The sequence below is a fragment of the Ranitomeya variabilis genome, chromosome 4 (assembly GCF_051348905.1).
Source record: "Ranitomeya variabilis isolate aRanVar5 chromosome 4, aRanVar5.hap1, whole genome shotgun sequence".
Taxonomy (NCBI): domain Eukaryota; kingdom Metazoa; phylum Chordata; class Amphibia; order Anura; family Dendrobatidae; genus Ranitomeya; species Ranitomeya variabilis.
This window is the reverse complement of record NC_135235.1, coordinates 606,442,500-606,466,504: the sequence shown is the minus strand read 5'-3', so window position 1 is coordinate 606,466,504 and position 24,005 is coordinate 606,442,500. Positions and strand designations below refer to the sequence as shown.

Sequence of the window (24,005 nt, the reverse complement as noted above, 5' to 3'; positions counted from 1 at the left end):
ACACAAGTATGGTGGAAAGAATATCCCAAATATAAAAAAATTTTTGTACTTGAAATTCTTCAGTTTTTGCTTTAAAATGATTAACATAAGGACTCATTGGTCTTTTTATTGAAAGTATGCAGCTGGAGATATCTTCAGAAAGAGAAAGTGGATAACTTTGTCACAAAATTCTCCAGTCTTAATTACACCACCTAAACAATATGTTCTGTTAGAGAAAATAATAAGAATTTTTAACTTACCTGAAATAGACATTGAGATGTTGTCAAATTCAAGAAGGCTGGCTCTAGAAACAAGGAGAAAAGAAACAATGACTGCAGTGGCAAATTTTACATACAGTAAAAGTGGAAGAATTTGGAGAATGACTTATGCACCTTATCTAACAAATGAATATAAAGACTTGGCTTGGGCTATAGTGCAAGAATGTGTTCCTGTTAGGTTTTTTCAACACAGAAGGGGACTGTGCAATACTGCAAGATGTCCTAGGACAGGCTGTGCTCAAGAAGAGACTGTTTTACACACTTTCTGGAACTGTTTTTATGCCCAAAATATATGGAGAGAAGTTGGAAGTCTTTTAAAGTTTGTTACTGGTCTTAAGTTTTTAAATCATGAAGTGGTTTTATATGGAAATTTTACATGTCAGTCCAAAGAAAAAGAAAGAGTCATCTGGATAATGATAAATGGAATAAAAAATGCGCTTTGGAAAGTCCGAAATATATTGCTTTTCAAACAAGATCACATAAGTGAAAATGAGTGTATAAAATTAGCACTAAGTGAAATATATATTTATTACCTGTTAGACCTGAAGAGAATTGGAAAAAAGAAGGCAAAGAGTCTATGGAACTTTCATCTGTGGAACCTTGTAACATGAACAGATTATAAACAAGAGAAATACAAGAAAGAATGCAAACTGAAATAATAGAACAAATAAAAAAGAAAAAATCTGTTCTTATCAGTTTAATATCTGATACGTCCCCTATTTGGGGACCATATATTAAATGGATTTTTGGAACAGGGAGATGGAAGAAGAGCTTGCTCTGTCCACTCCACGCATTGACCCGTTATTGCAGTATCTCCGGGACCAGTGCACTCCTTCTCTGATCCAGTTTCTAAAAACAGATTGAATTGAAATCAGCGCAAGTTGTCTTTTAACCCTTTATGTGAATTGATTTCAGGGTCAAAGAAGCACTTTTCTCAGGCCAAGTGTAGCATTTTGTTTGATTTCTCCTGGCCAATTGCAACATTTTCTGTGCCTTGCCTGGCCTTGCTTTCACCTATGTCTGTCAAACATTGCATTGCATTCAATATGCAATCAATCAATCAATCAATCAATTTGTCTTTACTGGTTGCTGCAACAGGTGTGTTAAGATATAGGCCTCTATTAGGCCTTTCTTACAGTGTTGCAAATATACTGTGTCGGCTACCAAACTAGGCCCCTGCTGTCTGTCAGCACTTGCTATTTAAATTGAAGTATCCAATGAGTAGTTCTGCCATACATACTGCATTTCTGACCGCAGGAATTCTTTTTTGAAACATTGTCTCCCTCTTGTGGACCACCGGCTTTTCAATGCGTTGTATTATATGCATTTTTAAAAGAAAAAAATAAGTAAAAATGGTGCCTGTGCTGATCTTGAATAGGCTTGTCTTGTCCATCTACACCTGTGTGTGTGAGCATTCTAATGCTTTTCACCAACCAGGTGCGCTGCCTGCAGTAGATAGAATCTTAGCACGGAACATTCATGTGCTGTCACAATGGGGCTGGCTGGAGGGTGTGGTCAAAGTAGGCGGAGTTATGCAGATTCAAAACGCGTCGTGCACAGCTTGAACAAACACTCACACACAGACAGACAGACACACACACTCACTCTCCGTCTCTCACACACAGACACACATACACAGCAGAACTGTCATTGACAGCAGAACTGTCATTGAGAAGGCCTCCAGAGTTTCTGAAAATGTCCTCCCTGCGGCAATCTTTTGCTCTGTCTCCACAATGGGTATTGGTGGTAGGCCTTGGTGCGGCCCACGGGGCACAGCGGGTTCAGGATCGCTTCTCGGCCTTTTGGCTAAGATCAAGTGTAGTGGCTTGACTGTTGCTGCACTTGGTCTGGCCTAAGGTGTCTGGGGTACCCGGTTCGTCGGCCTTGGGGGATCGTCCTCACTTAACGGTGGGGACTTCACCCCCTTGCTGCTATAGGCGTCCGGCTTAGTCCCCAGACAACGAGAGGCGATCACCTACCTGACACTTTGGTGTTGAAGGGTCCTTTTGAGGAGGAGTGGAGACTTTTCGTGAGGAAAATGGCTGCAACTTCGCAGGATAGAGGATCGGAGGATGTTCCTGGATTTTCTAAAGTGCAGAATTCCATTCGGCTGTATGTGCAAGAGAACTTTCGTGTTCAGAAGGACTTCCAGTATGTGATGCGGGAGATTCTGCTGGATCTTTTTAAGGTAAAAACAGAAGATGTGTTGGCGATTATGGATTATCCTAAGAGAGGAGTGTATGACATTGTTTTGGTGGATAGAGACTTATTTGAAGATTATCTAAGAAGAATGGTTGCAACTCAGGATAAAAGAATGGAGGGAGTGAAGGTTATACCTCACTTTCCTCCTAAAGAGAAATGGGTGATAATTAAAATGTACTCTCCATTAGTAGATGAGGAGGATATAATTACTTTTTTGAAGTTTTATTGTACCTCTGTAGTGCCAAATGGGAAGATTTTCAATGAATTTGGTTTTTGGACTTCTAAGTGGAAATTTTTGGTTCGTTTTAAAGAGGATCATCAGGGAAGACTTGTGTTTCCACCAGCTAGGTTTAAGTTGGGCAATGTAAATGGAGACTTTTTTTTCAGTGGTATGCCTAGGTTTTGTCGAAATTGTGGAAGATACGGGCATGAAAAAGAAGATTGCACAGGTGGCATATGTGGTTTTTGTAAAGGAGAAGATCATGAGTCAAAGGATTGTAAAAATCGCAGGAAGTGTAATTTGTGTCATGATATTACGCATATTTTTAAGGATTGTCCAAGTAGGAAGAAAAATCAGGAAAAGGTGGAAGTAAAAGTGATTACTGTTTCTAAGGATAAAGAGAGGAAAGGTGAAGAAAAAGTGTTGGTGCCAGAAAAAAAGGTGAAAATAAGTGAACAAAAACTAGAAGAAAAAAAGGAGAAGCCTGAAGGTAAAATAGGATCTCCATTGGATTGGGGGTCAGAGGTAGAAAGTGAGATAGAAGAAGTAAGTCAAATCGAGGAAATTATGGAGGAAGAGCAAGTGGTAAAGATGAAGAGAAAGGTTGGTGTGTTTCTTGTTCGGGAGAATAGTGAAGATAAAGTAGAGGAAAAAAAGCCGGTAATTGTTACAGAATCTTCAATGGATTGTGGATCAGAGGTAGAAAGTAATGAGGGAGGGGTTAGTCAAATGGAAGGGACTATACAGGGAGGAGAAGTACATGTGGAAAAGGAGAAGAAAGAAGAAAGAAAGGTTAGGGATATGAAATATTTTGATAAAATAGTACAGAAGTTACGTAAGGAAAAACGTTTGTCATATTTAGTGGAAAGTGTTAAGAAAGAATTAAGTAGAGATAAGGTTTCTTTTATTAAGAAATATAGGGTATCAAAATCTTTATATGAAAGGTTGGATGTACCCAGTTTGTATGAAGAGACTTTAAACTATGTTGCGGCTATAGCTTTTGATGGAGGTTACAAGTATTATACTTGAGTATTATGTAAAGATGTGAACAGTCTTGTTATGTTAATATGTATTTTGGAAAAAAGAGAGAAAATTTTCCGATGATGATGGGAACGGCTTTTTGTGTTTGAATTTTGACACAGCTATTTGGGTATGTTTCTTCGGTTATGGTTTTCTAGACTGTGAAATTCCCCATCTGAGGGAGAAAAAAAAAAAAAAAAAAAAAAAAATCTGTTCTTATCAGTTTAATATCTGATACGTCCCCTATTTGGGGACCATATATTAAATGGATTTTTGGAACAAGGAGATGGAAGAAGAGCTTGCTCTGTCCACTCCACGCATTGACCCGTTATTGCAGTATCTCCGGGACCAGTGCACTCCTTCTCTGATCCAGTTTCTAAAAACAGATTGAATTGAAATCAGCGCAAGTTGTCTTTTAACCCTTTATGTGAATTGATTTCAGGGTCAAAGAAGCACTTTTCTCAGGCCAAGTGTAGCATTTTGTTTGATTTCTCCTGGCCAATTGCAACATTTTCTGTGCCTTGCCTGGCCTTGCTTTCACCTATGTCTGTCAAACATTGCATTGCATTCAATATGCAATCAATCAATCAATCAATCAATCAATTTGTCTTTACTGGTTGCTGCAACAGGTGTGTTAAGATATAGGCCTCTATTAGGCCTTTCTTACAGTGTTGCAAATATACTGTGTCGGCTACCAAACTAGGCCCCTGCTGTCTGTCAGCACTTGCTATTTAAATTGAAGTATCCAATGAGTAGTTCTGCCATACATACTGCATTTCTGACCGCAGGAATTCTTTTTTGAAACATTGTCTCCCTCTTGTGGACCACCGGCTTTTCAATGCGTTGTATTATATGCATTTTTAAAAGAAAAAAATAAGTAAAAATGGTGCCTGTGCTGATCTTGAATAGGCTTGTCTTGTCCATCTACACCTGTGTGTGTGAGCATTCTAATGCTTTTCACCAACCAGGTGCAGTAGATAGAATCTTAGCACGGAACATTCATGTGCTGTCACAATGGGGCTGGCTGGAGGGTGTGGTCAAAGTAGGCGGAGTTATGCAGATTCAAAACGCGTCGTGCACAGCTTGAACAAACACACACAGACAGACAGACAGACAGACACACACACTCTCTGTCTCTCACACACAGACACACATACACAGCAGAACTGTCATTGACAGCAGAACTGTCATTGAGAAGGCCTCCAGAGTTTCTGAAAATGTCCTCCCTGCGGCAATCTTTTGCTCTGTCTCCACAATGGGTATTGGTGGTAGGCCTTGGTGCGGCCAACGGGGCACAGCGGGTTCAGGATCGCTTCTCGGCCTTTTGGCTAAGATCAAGTGCAGTGACCTTACAGTCGCTGCCTTGGTCTTGGCTGAGAGGTGCTTGGGGTACCCGGCTCCTTGGCCTGGGGGGATTGTCTCACCTCTGGTGGGACTTCACCCCCCTGCTGCTATTAGGGAGTCGGATTAGTCCCCTGGCATCCGGCTGCGATCCCCGGCTATAGGCCGTGTCCGAGTGACGTCCCTCGTGGGAAGTTTTCTTCTTTTGCTGTGGTAGGATATACCGACAGTCCTGCATCATGAGCTTCGTAAAGAACACCATCCGGTTGACCGTGGACCCGAGCAATTCAGCAAAGAACAACGTTGTCTTCATCATCCGGGATCTTATTGAAGGAAAGGCTGGAGCAAGGCGTGCGGAGATCTTCAGTTGTAATGAATTTCCTCGACAAGGTAACTACGATGTGACTTTTGTGGACCAAAACATCTGCCTGAATGTGTTCGAGTGGCTTCGGGGTAATGCTGAGGATCCTCTTCTGGAAGGAGTTGGCTGAATACCGTTGTTTGGTTTGCAAGAAAAGGAGGTAACGGTAACTGTATATAATCCTTTCACAGAGCCTGCCTTATTGCAGAGTTTTCTTTCGCAGTATTGTGACTACGTGAAAGTAGGAGAGCGACAGGTAAACATTTTAGGAATCTTCAACTGCAAATATGTTTTTCGAGTGAAGTTGAAGAGGGATCCTGACTGTGTGGGTGGCTTCAGGCACCCTCCTGCAAATTTCTCTGTGGCAGGTCACCGGGGTTTTTTGACCTACCCAGGACAGCCTCGTTTTTGCAGGAGATGTTTTTGTTTTGGTCATGTACAGGCAGAATGTACTAAGGGTCAGTGCTGTCGAAATTGCAGGGAAGAGGGGCATGCTGCAAATCAATGCCCTTTGCCAAAGACCTGTGATGTCTGTGGGAGTAGTACGCATATGTACAAGGACTGTCCCATGAGTGCTCCTAGGCGGTCCGACAAGGAGCAAATGGAGGAAGAGTTGGCTAGGAGGGAAAGGGCAAGAGTTGTAAAAGTGCTTGCAAAATTGAAGAGGGAGGAGGAAGAGGAAAGGAGGCGGAGTGCGAGTGGAGCCATGCCCCCTCCAGAGAGTGTGAGCCTAAGGCCGAGTTGTTCGGTAGAGAGAGAGGAGAAGAAGAAGGAGGAAAAGAAGAAGAAGAAGGAGAGGAGGGAAGACAAGGAGTTTTGGAGGGAAGTTGCACGGGTGGAGGCGCAGCTTCCTGAGATGGAAGTGCAGGTGTCTGATGTAAAGGGGCAGATGCCTGAAATGATGGCCTTGAGTGAGGCAATGGATGCCGTAGAAAGTGATGTGCGAATTTCTGGGGTTGATAGTCCTGAACATTTATCAAATCCTGAGCATATTGAGGAGTTTGAGTCTGAAGACGATAGAGCTGCAAAGAAGAGCCGGCGGGAGGGTGATGAAGGTGATGAGGAGGCGGAAAATAGTGCTCCTCAGAGAAAGATTGGCCCTGCAAGAAGAAGGAATGAGGGTGGTGAGATTAGCGGGTCAGATACTTGTTGTTCTGTCCAGATGGCGGAGGAGGATAGTGGTGATAGTGGATAAGGGTTTGCCATATAGTACACTGAATGTGTTATTTTGTGAGCTTTGGCTTAGGCCAAAGGCTTTTATTTTTTTGTATAGTTAGTTGAAGTGTTTGTAATATGGGGTTTATTATAATTTCTCAAAATGTGAGAGTGTTTAAAAGTAGGTACAGAAGGGCTGCAATTTTTGACTTTTTAGCTTTGAAAAACGCATCAATTTTTTGTTTGCAAGAGTGTGGGGTGGTGGATGGTGTGAAAGGGGATGAATGGCCTTATGGAGCATCTGTATGGTCTGGGAGTGCATGTAATAAGAATGATGGTGTGGGATTTTTGGTTAAGGGGCGGGAGGTTGTTTTGAATGATTATGTGGTTATTGAGGTGGGTAGGTGTATATTAGCAAATTTTGTGTATAGAAATGTTAAATTTTGCGTTATTAATGTTTATGCACCGGTGGATAAGAATGAGCGGAAAAATCTATTTGAAAAAATTAAGTTTTTTGTGCCGGGGAGAATGCCTGTGGTGATTGTGGGTGATATGAATTGTGATGTGGGGAAAGCGAATGTGGATGCGTCTGGGAAGGTTTTATTAGATTTGGTTGGTGATTTTGGGTTGAGAGATATGCAGCGCTTGTGTAAGGTGAACCCTTTGTTAAATACTTTTTTTTCTGAGAGTGGTAAAATACAGTCTAGGTTGGATTATTGTTTTGTTTCCAAAAATATGGCTTCTATTAGTTATAAGCAGGAGAGTGTTTTGTTTTCAGATCATGTGTGCGTGTCATGTGAGGTGGATATAGATGTAAATGGGGTGTTTGGTAGAGGCTTATGGAAATTAAATAGTAGCTTGTTGGAGAATGTGGAAGTGAGAAAGATGTATGCAAGACAATATAAGGAGTGGTGTAAGGGTAAGAGTGGTTTTCGGGATGTGTGTGATTGGTGGGATTGGGTTAAAAAACAGACAAAATCTTTCTTTAAAGATTTAGGTTATAAGGTTGCTGCAAGTAAAAGAGGAAAATTTGCAGGTTTAAATGCGCGTTCAAATTTATTATATAAATTAAGGGAAGGTGGAGTGGTGGTGGAGGAGGAAATTTTGTCGGTTAAAAAGGAAATTCATGAATTTTTGATGGAGAGGGGAAGGAGTATTGTTTTTAGGTCTAAGGTTGATAAATTGGAGCATGATGAGAAATGCTCATGGTTTTTTTTCAAAAAGGTTTTTGGGGAGAAACAAAGTATGAATGTGCTGTGTGGGGCTGATGGGAGGGAAGTATGTGGGGAGGATATGTGTGAGGAAGTAGCAAAGTTTTATGAGGATCTGTATGCGGTGAAGTGGAGGGATGGAAATTTGGAAAATGAAGTGTTGAGTGTGCTAGAAAATAAGTTGAGTGAGGTAGAGAAAGGGAGTGTGATGAGTGAGTTGACTGATGATGAGGTATGGAAGGTGATGAATAGTATGGCGTTAAATAAAACGCCAGGGGAAGATGGTCTTCCGGTAGAGTTTTATCGAGTGATGTGGGAGGTGATTGGTAAGGATTTTGTGGAAGTTTGTAAATATATGTGGGCAAATGTGAAGGTAGCTGAGAGTATGCGTGCGGGAATGGTTGTGTTAATACCAAAGAAAGGTGATCTGAGAAATATAAAGAATTGGAGACCGATAACGTTATTAAACTGCGATTATAAGATCTATGCAAAAATAATGGCAAATAGAATGCGTGATGTGATAGGGAGTGTGATTGGGGATGAACAGTGTTGTGCGGTGCCTGGAAGACGTATACATGAGTGTGTGTGCATGTTGAGGGATTGTTTGTGGGATTGTAAGAGTCGCAAGAGAGGCGTGTTTTTGTTAAGTTTAGATTTTGAAAAAGCGTATGATAGGTTGTCGCATAGTTTTTTGTTTAGAGTGTTGTTAAAAATGGGTTTTCCGGCTGAGTTTGTTGGGAGAGTGAGAAGTCTATATAAGAATACTTATAGCTGTGTTTTGATGAATGGTTCTGTTGGGAGGAGAGTGAATGTTTTTTCGGGTGTGCGTCAGGGGTGCCCTTTGTCCCCTGTGGCTTTTATTTGTGCTATTGAGCCATTGCTGTGTATGTTGAGAAAGGATAAGGTGATTCGGGGTGTACAAGTGCCGGGTGGAGGGGGTAGGGAATGGAAGGTTAGTGGCTATATGGATGACGTGTGTGTATTATGTGATTTGGAATGTTCAGTGGGGCGGGTAAAATTGTTAGTGTCTATTTTTTGTGGTGCGTCTGCTTTTAAAGTTAATTGGGAGAAGAGTGAATGTAAGAGTTTTGGGGGAGGATCTTTGAGTAAGGATGTTGGTGTGAATGAAGTAAAAGGGCCTATCAAGGTGTTGGGTGTAAAGTTTTCTGAGAGTCTGGATGGGAAGGAATGTTGGGATGATGCGAAAGAGAAAGTTGAAAGGAAGTTGTGTTTTTGGAGGTTGAGAAACCTTACCTTTTTTGGGAAAATTTTGATTATAAAGAGTGTGGTGTGGCTATTTTTTTGTATATCGCTCTGGTTTTTCCACCAGGGCATATGTGTCTGAGGGGGTTAAATAGGGTATTGTTTGTTTTTTTATGGAATTCTAGAATGGAGAGGGCTAAGAGAGAAACTTTGATGAAGCATTTGGAGAAAGGTGGTTTGAATTTTCCTAACCTTGAAGTGTTTTTTGGTGTAAATAGCGTGGTGTATGTGTTGAGGATGATTAGGGCGGATGGAAAATATTCATGTATGTGTAGATATTTGTTTGGGGTTTATTTGTTTCGTTTAAAGTGGTGGGAGAGAGATTTGCGGTGTCCGGTGGCTTTTGAAGTGCCTGTATGGTATGTGTGGGTTTATAAATTCTTGGTGAAGTATGAGCTGTGTGATGTGGATATTAGGTTGTTGAGTAATAAGAAGGCTGTGTATAGGATGATTGGGTGTAGAGAGATGGAGTGTGGAATAAATATGGTTAGAGGGTCGGATGTACAGGAGGTGTGGAAGAGGGTACGAATGGATGGTATGACAAACAGACAGAGTGAGATTGTGTGGCAGTCATTGCATGGAGTGTTACCTGTTAGAGAATTTCAAAGGAACCGTGGTTTGGTGAGAAGTGAGATGTGTCCGAGAGAGGGTTGTGGTGGAAGTGAGAGTGTGATACATGTTTTTTGGAATTGTAAGTATGCTAGGAATGTGATTGCAAGAATGGGGCCTTTATGTAAAGAATTGGGTGGTGTGAGTCTGTTAACTTTTGAGGTGTTCATGTTTGGTTTGGGAATGTGTGATGGGGAGAGAGGAAGAGTGTTGTGGTTAATGCTTGTGTGTATAAAGGAAGTGTTATGGGATGTAAGGAATGTGTATGTTTTCAAGAGAAAAGCTATTTTAGTTAAGGATTGTGTGAAGGTGATTTTGGGGAAATTGTATGTTTGTTATTTGTGGGAGGTGAAGAAGAGAGGAGAGCTTGATGCTGAGGGCATTTGGAAGGTAAAGAAGTGGAGATATTTTGTTAATACTTCTTGATTTGTTTTTTCTGTTTTGTGTAAATATGTATTTTGTAAAAGAAAGAATTTTTCCGATGATGATGGGAACGGTTTTTTGTGTTTGTTTTTTGACACAGCTGTTTGGGTATGTTTCTTCGGTTATGGTTTTCTAGACCGTGAAATTCCCCATCTGAGGGAGATATAAAAAAAAAAAAAAAAAAAAATCTGTTCTTATCAGTTTAATATCTGATACGTCCCCTATTTGGGGACCATATATTAAATGGATTTTTGGAACAGGGAGATGGAAGAAGAGCTTGCTCTGTCCACTCCACGCATTGACCCGTTATTGCAGTATCTCCGGGACCAGTGCACTCCTTCTCTGATCCAGTTTCTAAAAACAGATTGAATTGAAATCAGCGCAAGTTGTCTTTTAACCCTTTATGGGAATTGATTTCAGGGTCAAAGAAGCACTTTTCTCAGGCCAAGTGTAGCATTTTGTTTGATTTCTCCTGGCCAATTGCAACATTTTCTGTGCCTTGCCTGGCCTTGCTTTCACCTATGTCTGTCAAACATTGCATTGCATTCAATATGCAATCAATCAATCAATCAATTTGTCTTTACTGGTTGCTGCAACAGGTGTGTTAAGATATAGGCCTCTATTAGGCCTTTCTTACAGTGTTGCAAATATACTGTGTCGGCTACCAAACTAGGCCCCTGCTGTCTGTCAGCCCTTGCTATTTAAATTGAAGTATCCAATGAGTAGTTCTGCCATACATACTGCATTTCTGACCGCAGGAATTCTTTTTTGAAACATTGTCTCCCTCTTGTGGACCACCGGCTTTTCAATGCGTTGTATTATATGCATTTTTAAAAGAAAAAAATAAGTAAAAATGGTGCCTGTGCTGATCTTGAATAGGCTTGTCTTGTCCATCTACACCTGTGTGTGTGAGCATTCTAATGCTTTTCAACAACCAGGTGCGCTGCCTGCAGTAGATAGAATCTTAGCACGGAACATTCATGTGCTGTCACAATGGGGCTGGCTGGAGGGTGTGGTCAAAGTAGGCGGAGTTATGCAGATTCAAAACGCGTCTTGCACAGCTTGAACAAACACACACAGACAGACAGACACACACACTCTCTGTCTCTCACACACAGACACACATACACAGCAGAACTGTCATTGAGAAGGCCTCCAGAGTTTCTGAAAATGTCCTCCCTGCGGCAATCTTTTGCTCTGTCTCCACAATGGGTATTGGTGGTAGGCCTTGGTGCGGCCCACGGGGCACAGCGGGTTCAGGATCGCTTCTCGGCCTTTTGGCTAAGATCAAGTGTAGTGGCTTGATTGTTGCTGCACTTGGTCTGGCCTGAGGTGCCCAGGGTACCCGACTCCTTGGCCTGGGGGGATCGTTGCATGTAACAGTGTGGCTTCACCCCCCTGCTGCTATTGGGGAGTTGGCTTAGTCCCTGGGCAACGAGGAGCGATCAACCTACCTGCAATTTTTTCCTGTGGGTGAGGTTTTGCTGGAGTTCTTGGAGGAGAAGATGGAAGAGCAGAGGTCGTATGATGTGCCGCCCTATGCAAGGGTGAAGAATGGTGTCCGTTTTTTGTTTGAAGATCCAGGAAAGAGAGGAATTGGATTATCTTTTTTGGTGGAGAAAATTTTTTTTGTCCTTTTAGGTGTGCAGAAGGAGGATGTCCTGTCTATGCTGGAGTTTCCAAAGCGAGGTTTTTTTGATGTTTTTTTTTGTTCTGAAGATAAATACTCTGATTTTTGGAGAAGAGTGGACCTGGTAAAAGGTGATCCTATTTTGGAGGGTGTGAGGATAGTGCCACACTTTCCCAGAAGGGAGAGACTGGTAATTATAAGGATGTACAGTCCCATGGTACCAGAGGAGGAGATTCTTTATTTTTTGTCTCGTTTTTTTGATGAAGTATCCGCAGTGGGGAAGATTTTTAATGATTATGGATTTTGGACAACAAAATGGAAGTTTGTGGTGAAGATCAGAGTAAGGCCAGATGGAGAGATGATCCTTCCACCTAGTCGGTTTAAGATTGGTTTTGTGAACGGTGATATGTTTTTTTCAGGAATGCCTGATTTTTGCAGGAATTGCAAGCAGTACGGTCACTGTAAAGATGAATGTTCTTTATTATGGTGTTCCAGATGTGAGAAGAGAGGTCATACACAAGAAGGTTGTAAGAATAAGAAATTATGTAACCTGTGTGGAAAAGATGATCATATATATGAACATTGTCCAGAGAGGAAAAAGGGTAAGAGAAAGAATAGTAAAGCTGGGAGTCCTGGTGTGGATCTTCGGGCTAAAGACACTGCGGTGAAAAAGAAAAAAATTGTGGAAGACAATTCTGAAAGTGTTGAGGTTTCTATTGAGAAAATGGACGAGGAGTCTTTGCAGGGAAAGAAGGAAAAAGAAGAAATGGCAAAAAAAGAAGAACTTGAAAGGAAAAAGGAAGAAGAGCGGAAGAAGGACTTAGTGGAGTATGAAAATAGGTTGAGATATGGGAAAGCTAACCCTTTGCCAAGAGATATGATACCTAGAGAGGAGTTGAGAAAAATTGTCTATATGGATTATGAGAAAGAAACAGAAAATGAGGAGGCTATTTGTCAGCAGAGATTGATTAAAGTGGTTGAAGAGCTGAAGAAAATAGACGATCTAAAAGTGTTGCGTATAAAGGTGTGGAATCATTTGGCACGTGACAACAGGAGATTTATAGAGACATATAAAGTTCCGCCATGGTTGGCAGAAATAGTAAAGAAAAAATGGACTGGTAGTTTCTTGGAAGAGAAGCTGCTGAATTGGTTGGGTGTATATGGTGTTATGGGTGGTATGCTTATTGCAGGATAAATAATAATTATTTTGATGCACGATGATGGATTCTAGGGTCTAATATTGAGTTTCTTGGACTTAATATTTTGGATCATAGTTCTTAATCTTAAGCATTATGAATCTGAGTGCAAAAAGAAAAAAAAATCTGTTCTTATCAGTTTAATATCTGATACGTCTGATACGTTTATTTTTATTAATTTTAGTAAAAGCTTTTATTGATGGTATTAGATGGCAGTTTTTAAATTTTTATGGGTCACCAGAGAAAAATATAAGAGCCGAAATGCTTGATCTTTTACCTTTATTTATTAATAACTCTGAACCTTTTATTTTAGCAGGAGCATTTTAATTGTATTTTAAAAGGTGAAAACCGGCGGGCCAGCTCTGTAAGCAGAAACTATGATAAAACCTCAGGTATGCTGCATGATATAGTTAAAGACGCTAAATTGATAGATATATATAAAGAGTGTAATAGAGGCAGCCCAGAGGACGCCGGTTTCACTTGGAGTAATGCTAATTGTAGCTCTAGAATTGATTTTATTTTTGGTTCAGATAAAATAATACCCGCAAAATGTGAAGTTTTAACTAATATATTTTCCGACCATAAGCTTTTATCTTTTACCATAAAAATTAATGACAACAAAAAATGTGGTAAGAAAAGCTGGAAAATGAACGTATCCCTTTTAACTGATCCGCAGATTTTATCAGATTTTATTGAGTTTTATAGAAAATGTAGAAAAAGGAAGAGTCCAAATGTGACTATGAGTGTATGGTGGGATAAAATGAAAGTAAAAATAAAAGATTTTTTTATTAAAAAGAGTATATGTAAAGCCAAAGAAAAATATGAGGAGTATAGGATTTTAAATACCCGCCTACAAACATTATTTAAACTCAGAGACAATGGGATAGATGTACAACTCGATATTTTAAACCTAAAAAAAGAGATTTCAAAATGGCTAGAGCAAAAAGGAAAAGAGATAATTTTTCGTTCCAGAATACAGCATATAGAAGAAAACGAAAAGTGTTCTAGATATTTTTTCAGAAAAAATAAAAAAGAAAAAGTGATAATTGACCATATAGATGGGGAGAATAATATAAAAAATATGCTGGGTAAAGTTGAGAATTTTTTCTCTAATCTTTTTAACGAGAAAAATATAGATAATAAATTAATGGAAGATTCACTAAAAGAAATAACAGTTGGTTTAGATCTCGCATCCCAAGAGTTTTTATCCCAAGTTTTAACAGAACAAGAAATTTTAAAAACTATTAAAAGTTTTAAAAATGGAAAGGTTCCTGGTCCTGATGGTATCCCAATAGAATTTTATGTATGCTTTTATGATGTTTTAAAAGATGATTTATTTTATTTGTTTACCGAGGTTTTTAATAACAAGATTTTATTGAATTCTTGGAAACAAAGTGAAGTCTCCCTTCTATATAAAAAAGGTGATAAGTCAAAATTAGAAAACTGGAGACCAATCACACTTTTAAATTGCGACTACAAAATAATGGCTAAAATATGTGCAAATCGTCTAAAAGAAGTCATCAGCAAAGTTATCCATTCTAATCAAGTGTGTGGGGTGCCGGGGCGCAGTATATGGGACAATCTGAATTTAATAAAGGACTGTATTGAGGATGTGAAAGATAGAAAAGGGAAAATGGCGATTTTATCTATTGATTTTGAAAAAGCTTTTGACCGTGTATCACATTTTTATCTTTTTAAAGTTTTAGAGAAATTAGGCATACCAGAAGGGTTTTTATTATCTCTTAAAGCTTTTTATAAGGATTGTACTAGTAAGATTTTAGTTAACGGTTTTAAGACACAAGACATATTTTTACGGTCAGGGGTGAAACAGGGATGTCCTCTGTCCCCCCTGCTTTCTATCTGTGCACTGGAACCAATGTTATGTGCAATACGTCGAAATAAACAAATATGTGGTGTCCCTCTGCCAGGAGGTGGTGGTTTGGAGGCCAAGGTTGTGGGATACATGGATGACGTGGCAGTCTTATGTACAGATGCGCCCTCACTTGTGACCACACTCCGTCAAATACAATCCTTTTGTTTAGCTTCTGGTTTTAAAATTAATTTTAATAAGTGTAATATTTTAAGTATTGGGGGGATGATTTTACGTGAGGTGCCCATTAATGTGTCTGAATCCATTACCATTTTAGGTATATCATTCACTGAAAATAATGATGGTTTCAATAGTTGGGAAATAGTCACACAAAGAATAAATACGAAAATATGTATGTGGAATATGAGGAAACTCACAATGGAGGGTAAAGTTTTAATTTTAAAGATGGTGATTTTACCTTTGTTACTGTATCTTAACATGGTTTTCCCCCCACCTGTTAATGTTTTAAAAAAGATAACCAAGACCTGTTTTACTTTTTTTTGGAACTCAAAAATGGAAAAGCTGAAAAGAGAAATTGTGATGAAACCAAAAGAAAAAGGCGGTAAAGACTTTCCAGACTTAAATAGGTTTCTTTTAATTCATCTATTCGTTTACTGTTTTAATGCCCTTTTTAAGAATCACTATTGGTCCTTTTTTAATACAGGTTTTTTTATGAGAAAGTTTGGATGGTATAAAATTAACATATCTGTTCCCCATGCTTTTAATTTGCCGAAGCATTACGAGATTTTAAGGAAAATAGTATCTGATTTTAATTTAGGGACTAAGAAAATAGAAGAATTAAAAAATAGTAAGAAATTAATTAAAGAAATACGTAAAAGTGAGGAAATATGTAATGTTGACAGATATGATGATGACGACTCTAAATCTATCTGGAAAAAGATTAATGATTCTTCCCTTTTTAATGAACAGAGAGATCTGGCTTGGAGCTGCACGCACTGCTGTCTTCCTTGCCGGGCATTCCAATACAGGAGAGGATTTGTGAGGTCAGCCACCTGCCCAAGAGCCGGATGCCAGGAAGAGGAAACGGTAGAACATCTTTTATGGACATGTAATTTTGCAAAGGATCTTTGGAAAAGACTGTTCCCTCTACTGAGAAGAGTGGCAGACCTCACGGACTTAACATATAAAACAGTTTTGTATGGACTCATGGAATGCCCCACAATGGATCAGTGCACAATGGCTTGGAAGATAGTGAGCTGCGCCAAGTCAGCTCTCTGGAAAGCGCGAAACATTGCTGTTTTTAAACAAGATGTTTTATCACTAAATGATGTTTTAGATTTATGTTTGTATGAAATGTACACCTATTATTTAATCGACAAAAAGAAGAATGTACATATTTCCAGAAAATGGCTTGTCGACCAATGGAACTTAATTATTTAAGGAAATCTTTGTAAAAGTTTCTTTAGTTTATATGGTTTGATATTTGTTGTTTTTTGCTTGTAATTTGTTAAAAGTTTTTAAATAAACGGTTTTATCCCCTTGTAAGGGATAGCCAAATTAAAAAAAATCTGTTCTTATCAGTTTAATATCTGATACGTCCCCTATTTGGGGACCATATATTAAATGGATTTTTGGAACAGGGAGATGGAAGAAGAGCTTGCTCTGTCCACTCCACGCATTGACCCGTTATTGCAGTATCTCCGGGACCAGTGCACTCCTTCTCTGATCCAGTTTCTAAAAACAGAATGAATTGAAATCAGTGCAAGTTGTCTTTTAACCCTTTATGTGAATTGATTTCAGGGTCAAAGAAGCACTTTTCTCAGGCCAACTGTAGCATTTTGTTTGATTTCTCTTGGCCAATTGCAACATTTTCTGTGCCTTGCCTGGCCTTGCTTTCACCTATGTATGTCAAACATTGCATTGCATTCAATATGCAATCAATCAATCAATTTGTCTTTACTGGTTGCTGCAACAGGTGTGTTAAGATATAGGCCTCTATTAGGCCTTTCTTACAGTGTTGCAAATATACTGTGTCGGCTACAAAACTAGGCCCCTGCCGCCCCTGCTGTCAGCACTTGCTATTTAAATTGAAGTATCCAATGAGTAGTTCTGCCATACATACTGCATTTCTGACCGCAGGAATTCTTTTTTGAAACATTGTCTCCCTCTTGTGGACCACCGGCTTTTCAATGCGGTGTATTATATGCATTTAAAAAAATTAATAAATAAGTAAAAATGGTGCCTGTGCTGACCTTCAATATGCTTGTCTTATCCATCTACACCTGTGTGAGTATTCTAATGCTTTTCACCAACCAGGTGCGCTGCCTGCAGTAGATAGAATCTTAGCACGGAACATTCATGTGCTGTCACAATGGGGCTGGCTGGAGGGTGTGGTCAAAGTAGGCGGAGTTATGCAGATTCAAAACGCGTCGTGCACAGCTTGAACAAACACACACACAGACAGACAGGCAGACACACTCTCTGTGTCTCTCACACACAAACACACATACACAGCAGAACTGTCATTGACAGCAGAACTGTCATTGAGAAGGCCTCCAGAGTTTCTGAAAATGTCCTCCCTGCGGCAATCTTTTGCTCTGTCTCCACAATGGGTATTGGTGGCAGGCCTTGGTGCGGCCCACGTGGCACAGCGGGTTCAGGATCGCTTCTCGGCCTTTTGGCTCAGATATCACGTCTGGCCAGAAGGATTCTAAGCCAATCGTGCCCTTGGCCTTGAGGCATCGGCGGTTTAAAAGCCGTCTTAAGCCTCATGCTGCTTTAGGGGGCAGATACGCTAAGAAACCAGGAAGGCGATCGACCCATTTATCCCTTTGAAGATGGCATCAGCAGTAGCGGCCTCAGTGCGCTATGCCAGAGCTGGTGACCTTCGCATTAAGAACTCGTTCAAGATCGAAGTGGACGATGCATCTAAGGAAAAGATGACCTTGAAGTTTTTCGTGAGGAGAGTACTGCTGGAGATCCTGGGAGTAAGGAGGGAGGACATCCTGGCTCTTCAGGATCGCCCGGGGTCTTTCACTTTGACCTTGGAGTCGGAGCATGCGTGCCAGAACCTCTTCCTCCAGATTCATCAGCACCTTACAGATGAAGACCTAAAAGGACTCACCTTTGTCATCCTATACTCCGGTGGAGAGAAGCCACTTGTTGTTCAAATGAGCAATCCTCACGTTCCTTTAGTTAATATTATTTGCTTTCTTCAGAGTTATTTTCCGGATCTGCGGTATTCCCACAAGGTCATGAATGAAGAGAACCTTTGGACGGGAAAGCATAAATTTTTTGTTAAATTTTGTGAGGATGCAAGTGGTATTGGTGGTCAACGGCACCCCCCATCGAGTTTCCTGATTGGCAGAGAGCGGGGGCGGCTCTTCTATCCGGACATGCCCCTCTTCTGTCGAAAATGCATGAGGTTCGGTCACACCTATGAGAACTGTACTGAAGAGGTGGCAATTTGTAAGAAGTGCTACCAGCACGGACATGCTACAATGGACTGCACTAATGAGATGGTGTGTAACATCTGTCGGGTCCCAGGTCATTCCTTCCGGGAGTGTCCCTTGAAGAAAAGGGCCCAAACTTATGCTGAAACGCTGAAGCAGCCACCCATAGGGCAGAGGCGTTCCACCACTGCTCCCGCAGCTGCGTTCTCAACGCGGGGGCAGTCTTCCAGTATTCCAGTACCAGTTCCACGGGAAAAAACTGAACCTGCTGCTGATACATCTGCACCTGTTGCACGGGAGAAGCCTGCCAGTTCGCCTGCACCTGCTGCACAGTGGTGTTCTACTGGTGCTCCTGTGACTGCGGTACGAGCACAATCCTCTGGTATTCCTGCAAGTAAGTCTATCAGCGTTCCGGCACTTTCTGCTCAGGGAAAACCTCCTGCTGCACAAGAACTTCCAGCTGAGAAATCTGACCCTACTGAAAAGGGGGGTGCTTCACCTGATTGGTCTGCTGACCCTGATCCGGAGGGTATGATGGTGATAGCAGAGGGAGGACCCTCTGCTGAAGCCGCAAACTCTGACTCGGAGGATGAGGCAATGGAGCTGGAAACGCGGAGAAAAAGGAAGTCAGAGGACAGGTCTGAAGGAAATGTGGCCAAGGAGGCTTCCAAGAAGTGTCCTTTGAGGCCAAGTGTTCTGCAATATAGTCCTAAGCCTCCTGCTGCTCCTCCTGAGGAGCCGAGGCCTTCAGATCCTGTAAACATCCTTTTTTCGGATTCTGAGGTGCAGAGCCCATTAACACCTGTGGGCTTTATGTCCGATTCTGACAGCAGTGTGACCTGAACTGTCTCATCATGACTTCTTCCATTAAAATCGCCTCACTCAATGTGAGGGGTATAAAGAGCCCTACCAGAAGGGCTGCTTTGTTGTCCTACCTGTCAACAGTGGACTGTGATATTTTTTGTTTACAAGAATGTAACATTGGCTTTGACATAAATTATGCAGACTTACGGAATTGATTGGACTCATGGGCCCTCCATCTGGTCCGGGGATAATGAAAATCGTTCCTCTGGCATCGGGGTGCTTTTTAAGTCGCATGATTTTAAAATCAACTCTTTTGTGGATGTTTTTTCTGGACGTGCTCTTTTTTTAAATGTCAGTTTTAAAGGTGCAGATTTTAGACTCTTAAATATTTATGCTTCCCCTGAGGAAGAAGAGAGGCACCAGTTGTTTGAGGATGTGCAATATTACTTACCTGGTTCGTCGCCCCTGATGTTCTGTGGTGACTTTAATTGCATTCTGCCTGGTGAAGGGAGAGGTGGGAGTTCCAGTGCACCTAAAAAAGATAAAACAGAGAAACAACTGAAAGATATATTAACTGACTTTTGTCTTAGAGATTCCTGGAAAGAGCTGCATAGTAATGACCCCGGTTATACTTGGGGGAATCTTTCTTCCAAGTCTCGTATTGATTTTATTTTTCTGTCCCAATATGTGAATGTTAAATCTGTTGTCTTAATCCCAAACATTTTTTCAGATCACAAAATGCTGCTATCAGAGTTGGAGTTGCCTGGGCTTGTTAAAGCAAGAGGAGTCTGGAGGCTAAATACGACATTGCTACAAGACCCTACGGTAAGAACAGATTTTAAAGCGTTTTTTAATCATTTAAGAACAAAACAAACAAATTTTTCAACTCTGCTAGACTGGTGGGAATATTGCAAAACAAAGATAAAAACCTTCTTTGTAAAGGTCAGCATAGCCAAAGCGAGGGAAAAAGCTGCTTGGCATAAGAGACTTATTACTAAGCTGCAGACCTGTTATCAACTAAGAAGTGTGGGACTTGAGATGGACGATTTAATTGACAAAACAAAGAAAGAAATTAAGAAAAGTATAGAGTCAAAGGGCAAAGAGATAATTTATAACTCAAAAATTGAAGTAATGGAGAAAAACGAAAAATGCTCAAGATTCTTTTTTAAAAAAGTAGTTGCTGCTAAGGATATGCTAACAGAATTAGAAGGTGAAGTTACAACAGAAGGAATGCTTAGCCAAGCTCAACGTTTTTATCAACAGCTTTTTAATGAAAAAACTATAGACCAGTCTTTTATTAAGGATGCCTTAAATTCTTTGAAATACAGCCTAGACCGTGAAGACCAAGAACAGTTATGCACTGAAGTCACTTTGCCAGAAATTGATGCTGCTATCAAGAGTTTCTCTTATGGAAAAACCCCTGGTTCTGATGGTTTGCCTGCAGAATTTTATCGTGAATTTTGGAGTGTTTTAAGACTTGACTTGTTTTTAGTTTTTAAAGAAGCTTTTAAGTGTGATGTCCTGCCGTTATCATGGAGAAGCGGTCTAGTATCTTTGATCTTTAAAAAAGGAGCCAAATCCCACCTGGCCAATTGGAGGCCGATCACACTGTTAAATGTAGACTACAAGTTGATGTCCAAAGTTCTGGTGAATCGTTTTAAAGGGGTTTTATCTAAAGTAATTTATGAAGACCAAGTATGTGGAGTGCCGGGAAGAGGGGTTGCTGAGCACCTCAATACCATCCGAGATGTGATCTGGTATCAGCAGTCTAGAAGTCAAGACTTGGCAATTTTATCATTGGATTTTCAAAAGGCCTTTGATCGTGTGTCTCATCAGTTTTTATGGTTGGTTTTAAGAAAAATGGGCTTCCCTGAAATTTTTATTAAGCAAGTGGCACTTTTGTATAAGGACTCTTTTAGTAAAATTTTAATTAATGTTTTTTTATCAAAAGAAGTTTTTTTGCACTCGGGTGTAAAACAAGGTTGCCCATTATCTCCAGTGCTGTTTATATGTGCAATAGAGCCTCTCCTATCTATGCTGAGAGAAGATAAGGTGGTCAAAGGTGTACCTATCCCTGGTGGCCATGGTCGTCATGTTAAAGTATTGGGCTATATGGATGACATCACTATTTTTTGTTCGTCCCCTGCTGCATTAAGGAGAGCTATAAGAACCACACATTTTTTTTGTGAAGCCTCAGCATTTAAGTTAAACATCGAGAAATGTGATTGCTTTGCCCGAGGAAGCTGGTCTGATGTGTCCATCCCTGACTTACCAATTCAGTCAGAAAAGATAAAAATTTTAGGAGTTGTTTTTGACCAACAAAATAATGGCACAAAGAGCTGGGATGTGGTAAGAGAGAAAGTTCAGAAGAAAATAGACTTCTGGAAGTTGAGAAAGTTGACAATTGAAGGCAAAATCTTAATTATCAAAGCCCTTTTGTTACCTATTATGCTTTATCTCAGCTATGTTTACCCTCCAAGTGATCTTGCTGCAAAAAAGCTGCAGAGAATGCTGTTTGAATTTATATGGAGCTCTAAATTTGAAAAAGTCAAGCGAGAAACCATGCACAAGCCGCACCACCTAGGTGGTAAAGACGTTCCTAATATTAAATTGTTTTTATATTCTAAGTTTTTTAGTCTCTGTTTTAAGAATATATCTCTTTTTAGCCCTTGGGCGCATTTTTTAAGATATGCCGCTGGTCATATTTTTAGAAGACAAAAATGGTTATCTATCTCTCTAACGTGCCCAGTGTTGCTGTCTCCTCCGAAGCAATATGTCATCCTGGAGAAAGTTGTTAGGATGTATGACTTGGAATCCTTTGATATAATAACATTGAAAAATCCAAGGAAATTGCTTCAACAAATAAGAAAGCGAGAAGTCATGACGCCCATAAGCTACTATTCATTCAACAGAGTGGCGGAAGTCTGGAAAATAGTTAATGCACCTTATGTAACTAACCAACATAAAGACTTAGCCTGGATGATTGTGCAGGAATGTCTACCAACCCGTGACTTTCAGTATAAACGAAGACTGAGCAATATTCAGAATTGTCCTAGGCATCAGTGCAATAATGATGAAACTACTATGCACCTTATCTGGAACTGCGACTTTGCACAGCAAGTTTGGAAGCAATGTGGTGAGCTTTTAAAATTTTTATCTGGTCTTAATTTTTTGAGTCATGAAGTGGTTTTATATGGAATTTTTTTAAATATGGCCAAAGAAAAAGAAAGAGTTTTATGGTGCACACTAAATTGTATTAAAAATGCTTTGTGGAAGACCCGAAACATATTGGTGTTCAAAAAAGACCACATAGAAGTGAAAGATTGCGTCAGGCTGGCACTAAGTGAACTGTATATGTACTATCTTCTTGACGTAAAGAAGCTTGGTAAGAAGAGAGCCCTAAGTACATGGAACTATCACCTATGGAAGATGTTATTTTAAAGTTTTGAAGAAAAGCTAAAGACTACGACATAGTAAAATATAAACGCAAAAATCTGTTCTTATCAGTTTAATATCTGATACGTCCCCTATTTGGGGACCATATATTAAATGGATTTTTGGAACAGGGAGATGGAAGAAGAGCTTGCTCTGTCCACTCCACGCATTGACCCGTTATTGCAGTATCTCCGGGACCAGTGCACTCCTTCTCTGATCCAGTTTCTAAAAACAGAATGAATTGAAATCAGTGCAAGTTGTCTTTTAACCCTTTATGTGAATTGATTTCAGGGTCAAAGAAGCACTTTTCTCAGGCCAACTGTAGCATTTTGTTTGATTTCTCTTGGCCAATTGCAACATTTTCTGTGCCTTGCCTGGCCTTGCTTTCACCTATGTATGTCAAACATTGCATTGCATTCAATATGCAATCAATCAATCAATCAATCAATTTGTCTTTACTGGTTGCTGCAACAGGTGTGTTAAGATATAGGCCTCTATTAGGCCTTTCTTACAGTGTTGCAAATATACTGTGTCGGCTACAAAACTAGGCCCCTGCCGCCCCTGCTGTCAGCACTTGCTATTTAAATTGAAGTATCCAATGAGTAGTTCTGCCATACATACTGCATTTCTGACCGCAGGAATTCTTTTTTGAAACATTGTCTCCCTCTTGTGGACCACCGGCTTTTCAATGCGGTGTATTATATGCATTTAAAAAAATTAATAAATAAGTAAAAATGGTGCCTGTGCTGACCTTCAATATGCTTGTCTTATCCATCTACACCTGTGTGAGTATTCTAATGCTTTTCACCAACCAGGTGCGCTGCCTGCAGTAGATAGAATCTTAGCACGGAACATTCATGTGCTGTCACAATGGGGCTGGCTGGAGGGTGTGGTCAAAGTAGGCGGAGTTATGCAGATTCAAAATGCGTCGTGCACAGCTTTAACAAACACACAGACAGACAGACAGACACACTCTCTGTGTCTCTCACACACAAACACACATACACAGCAGAACTGTCATTGACAGCAGAACTGTCATTGAGAAGGCCTCCAGAGTTTCTGAAAATGTCCTCCCTGCGGCAATCTTTTGCTCTGTCTCCACAATGGGTATTGGTGGCAGGCCTTGGTGCAGCCCACGTGGCACAGCGGGTTCAGGATCGCTTCTCGGCCTTTTGGCACGATCTGTAGTGGATTGTGGCATTAGGCTAAAGGTGTGTGTAGTGAAAGTTCTGACTCTTGGCCTCTTGGAGATATCCATTGCTGCTATTGGGAGTCAGTTTGGCAGCTGCAGTACCTTTTTCCCAGAGGACGGTGTGTTTGGAGGTGGACCCAATCTGTGGAGGCTGCGATCGAATTGCTTGTTCCAGTGTAATCTGTGACAAAGAAGGATGGAGTCGAGGAGGTATGGCGGAGGAGGGAGGTTCGAGAGAAACGAAGAAAACCTGGATTTTTTTTCGGAGGACTATCCCTTGAAGGATACTATTCGTTTTTTTGTTTCTCCTGGATACCGGCAGGTAAGGGATTCCGGTTTTATTTATGAAAATATCTTTTCCCAGGTTTTGAAGGTAGAGAAAAGTATTTTTCTGCTTTCAGTC

General features: G+C 40.4%; 2 non-coding genes and 3 pseudogenes across 2 annotated transcripts; all 5 read left to right on the top strand.

The window, feature by feature from the left end:
• The first annotated feature begins 910 nt into the window (after window positions 1–910).
• On the top strand, window positions 911–1,092 carry LOC143770693 (U2 spliceosomal RNA). Its single transcript, XR_013214704.1, has one exon. It is a non-coding gene; the product is annotated as a U2 spliceosomal RNA (small nuclear RNA).
• A 2,753-nt stretch (window positions 1,093–3,845) lies between these two features.
• On the top strand, window positions 3,846–4,061 carry LOC143771357 (U2 spliceosomal RNA; annotated as a pseudogene).
• A 6,125-nt stretch (window positions 4,062–10,186) lies between these two features.
• On the top strand, window positions 10,187–10,402 carry LOC143771359 (U2 spliceosomal RNA; annotated as a pseudogene).
• Window positions 10,403–16,252: 5,850 nt separating this feature from the next.
• LOC143771285 (U2 spliceosomal RNA) lies at window positions 16,253–16,439 on the top strand. The gene has a single exon (XR_013215061.1). It is a non-coding gene; the product is annotated as a U2 spliceosomal RNA (small nuclear RNA).
• A 6,006-nt stretch (window positions 16,440–22,445) lies between these two features.
• LOC143770666 (U2 spliceosomal RNA) lies at window positions 22,446–22,621 on the top strand (annotated as a pseudogene).
• The last annotated feature ends 1,384 nt before the right edge of the window (window positions 22,622–24,005 follow it).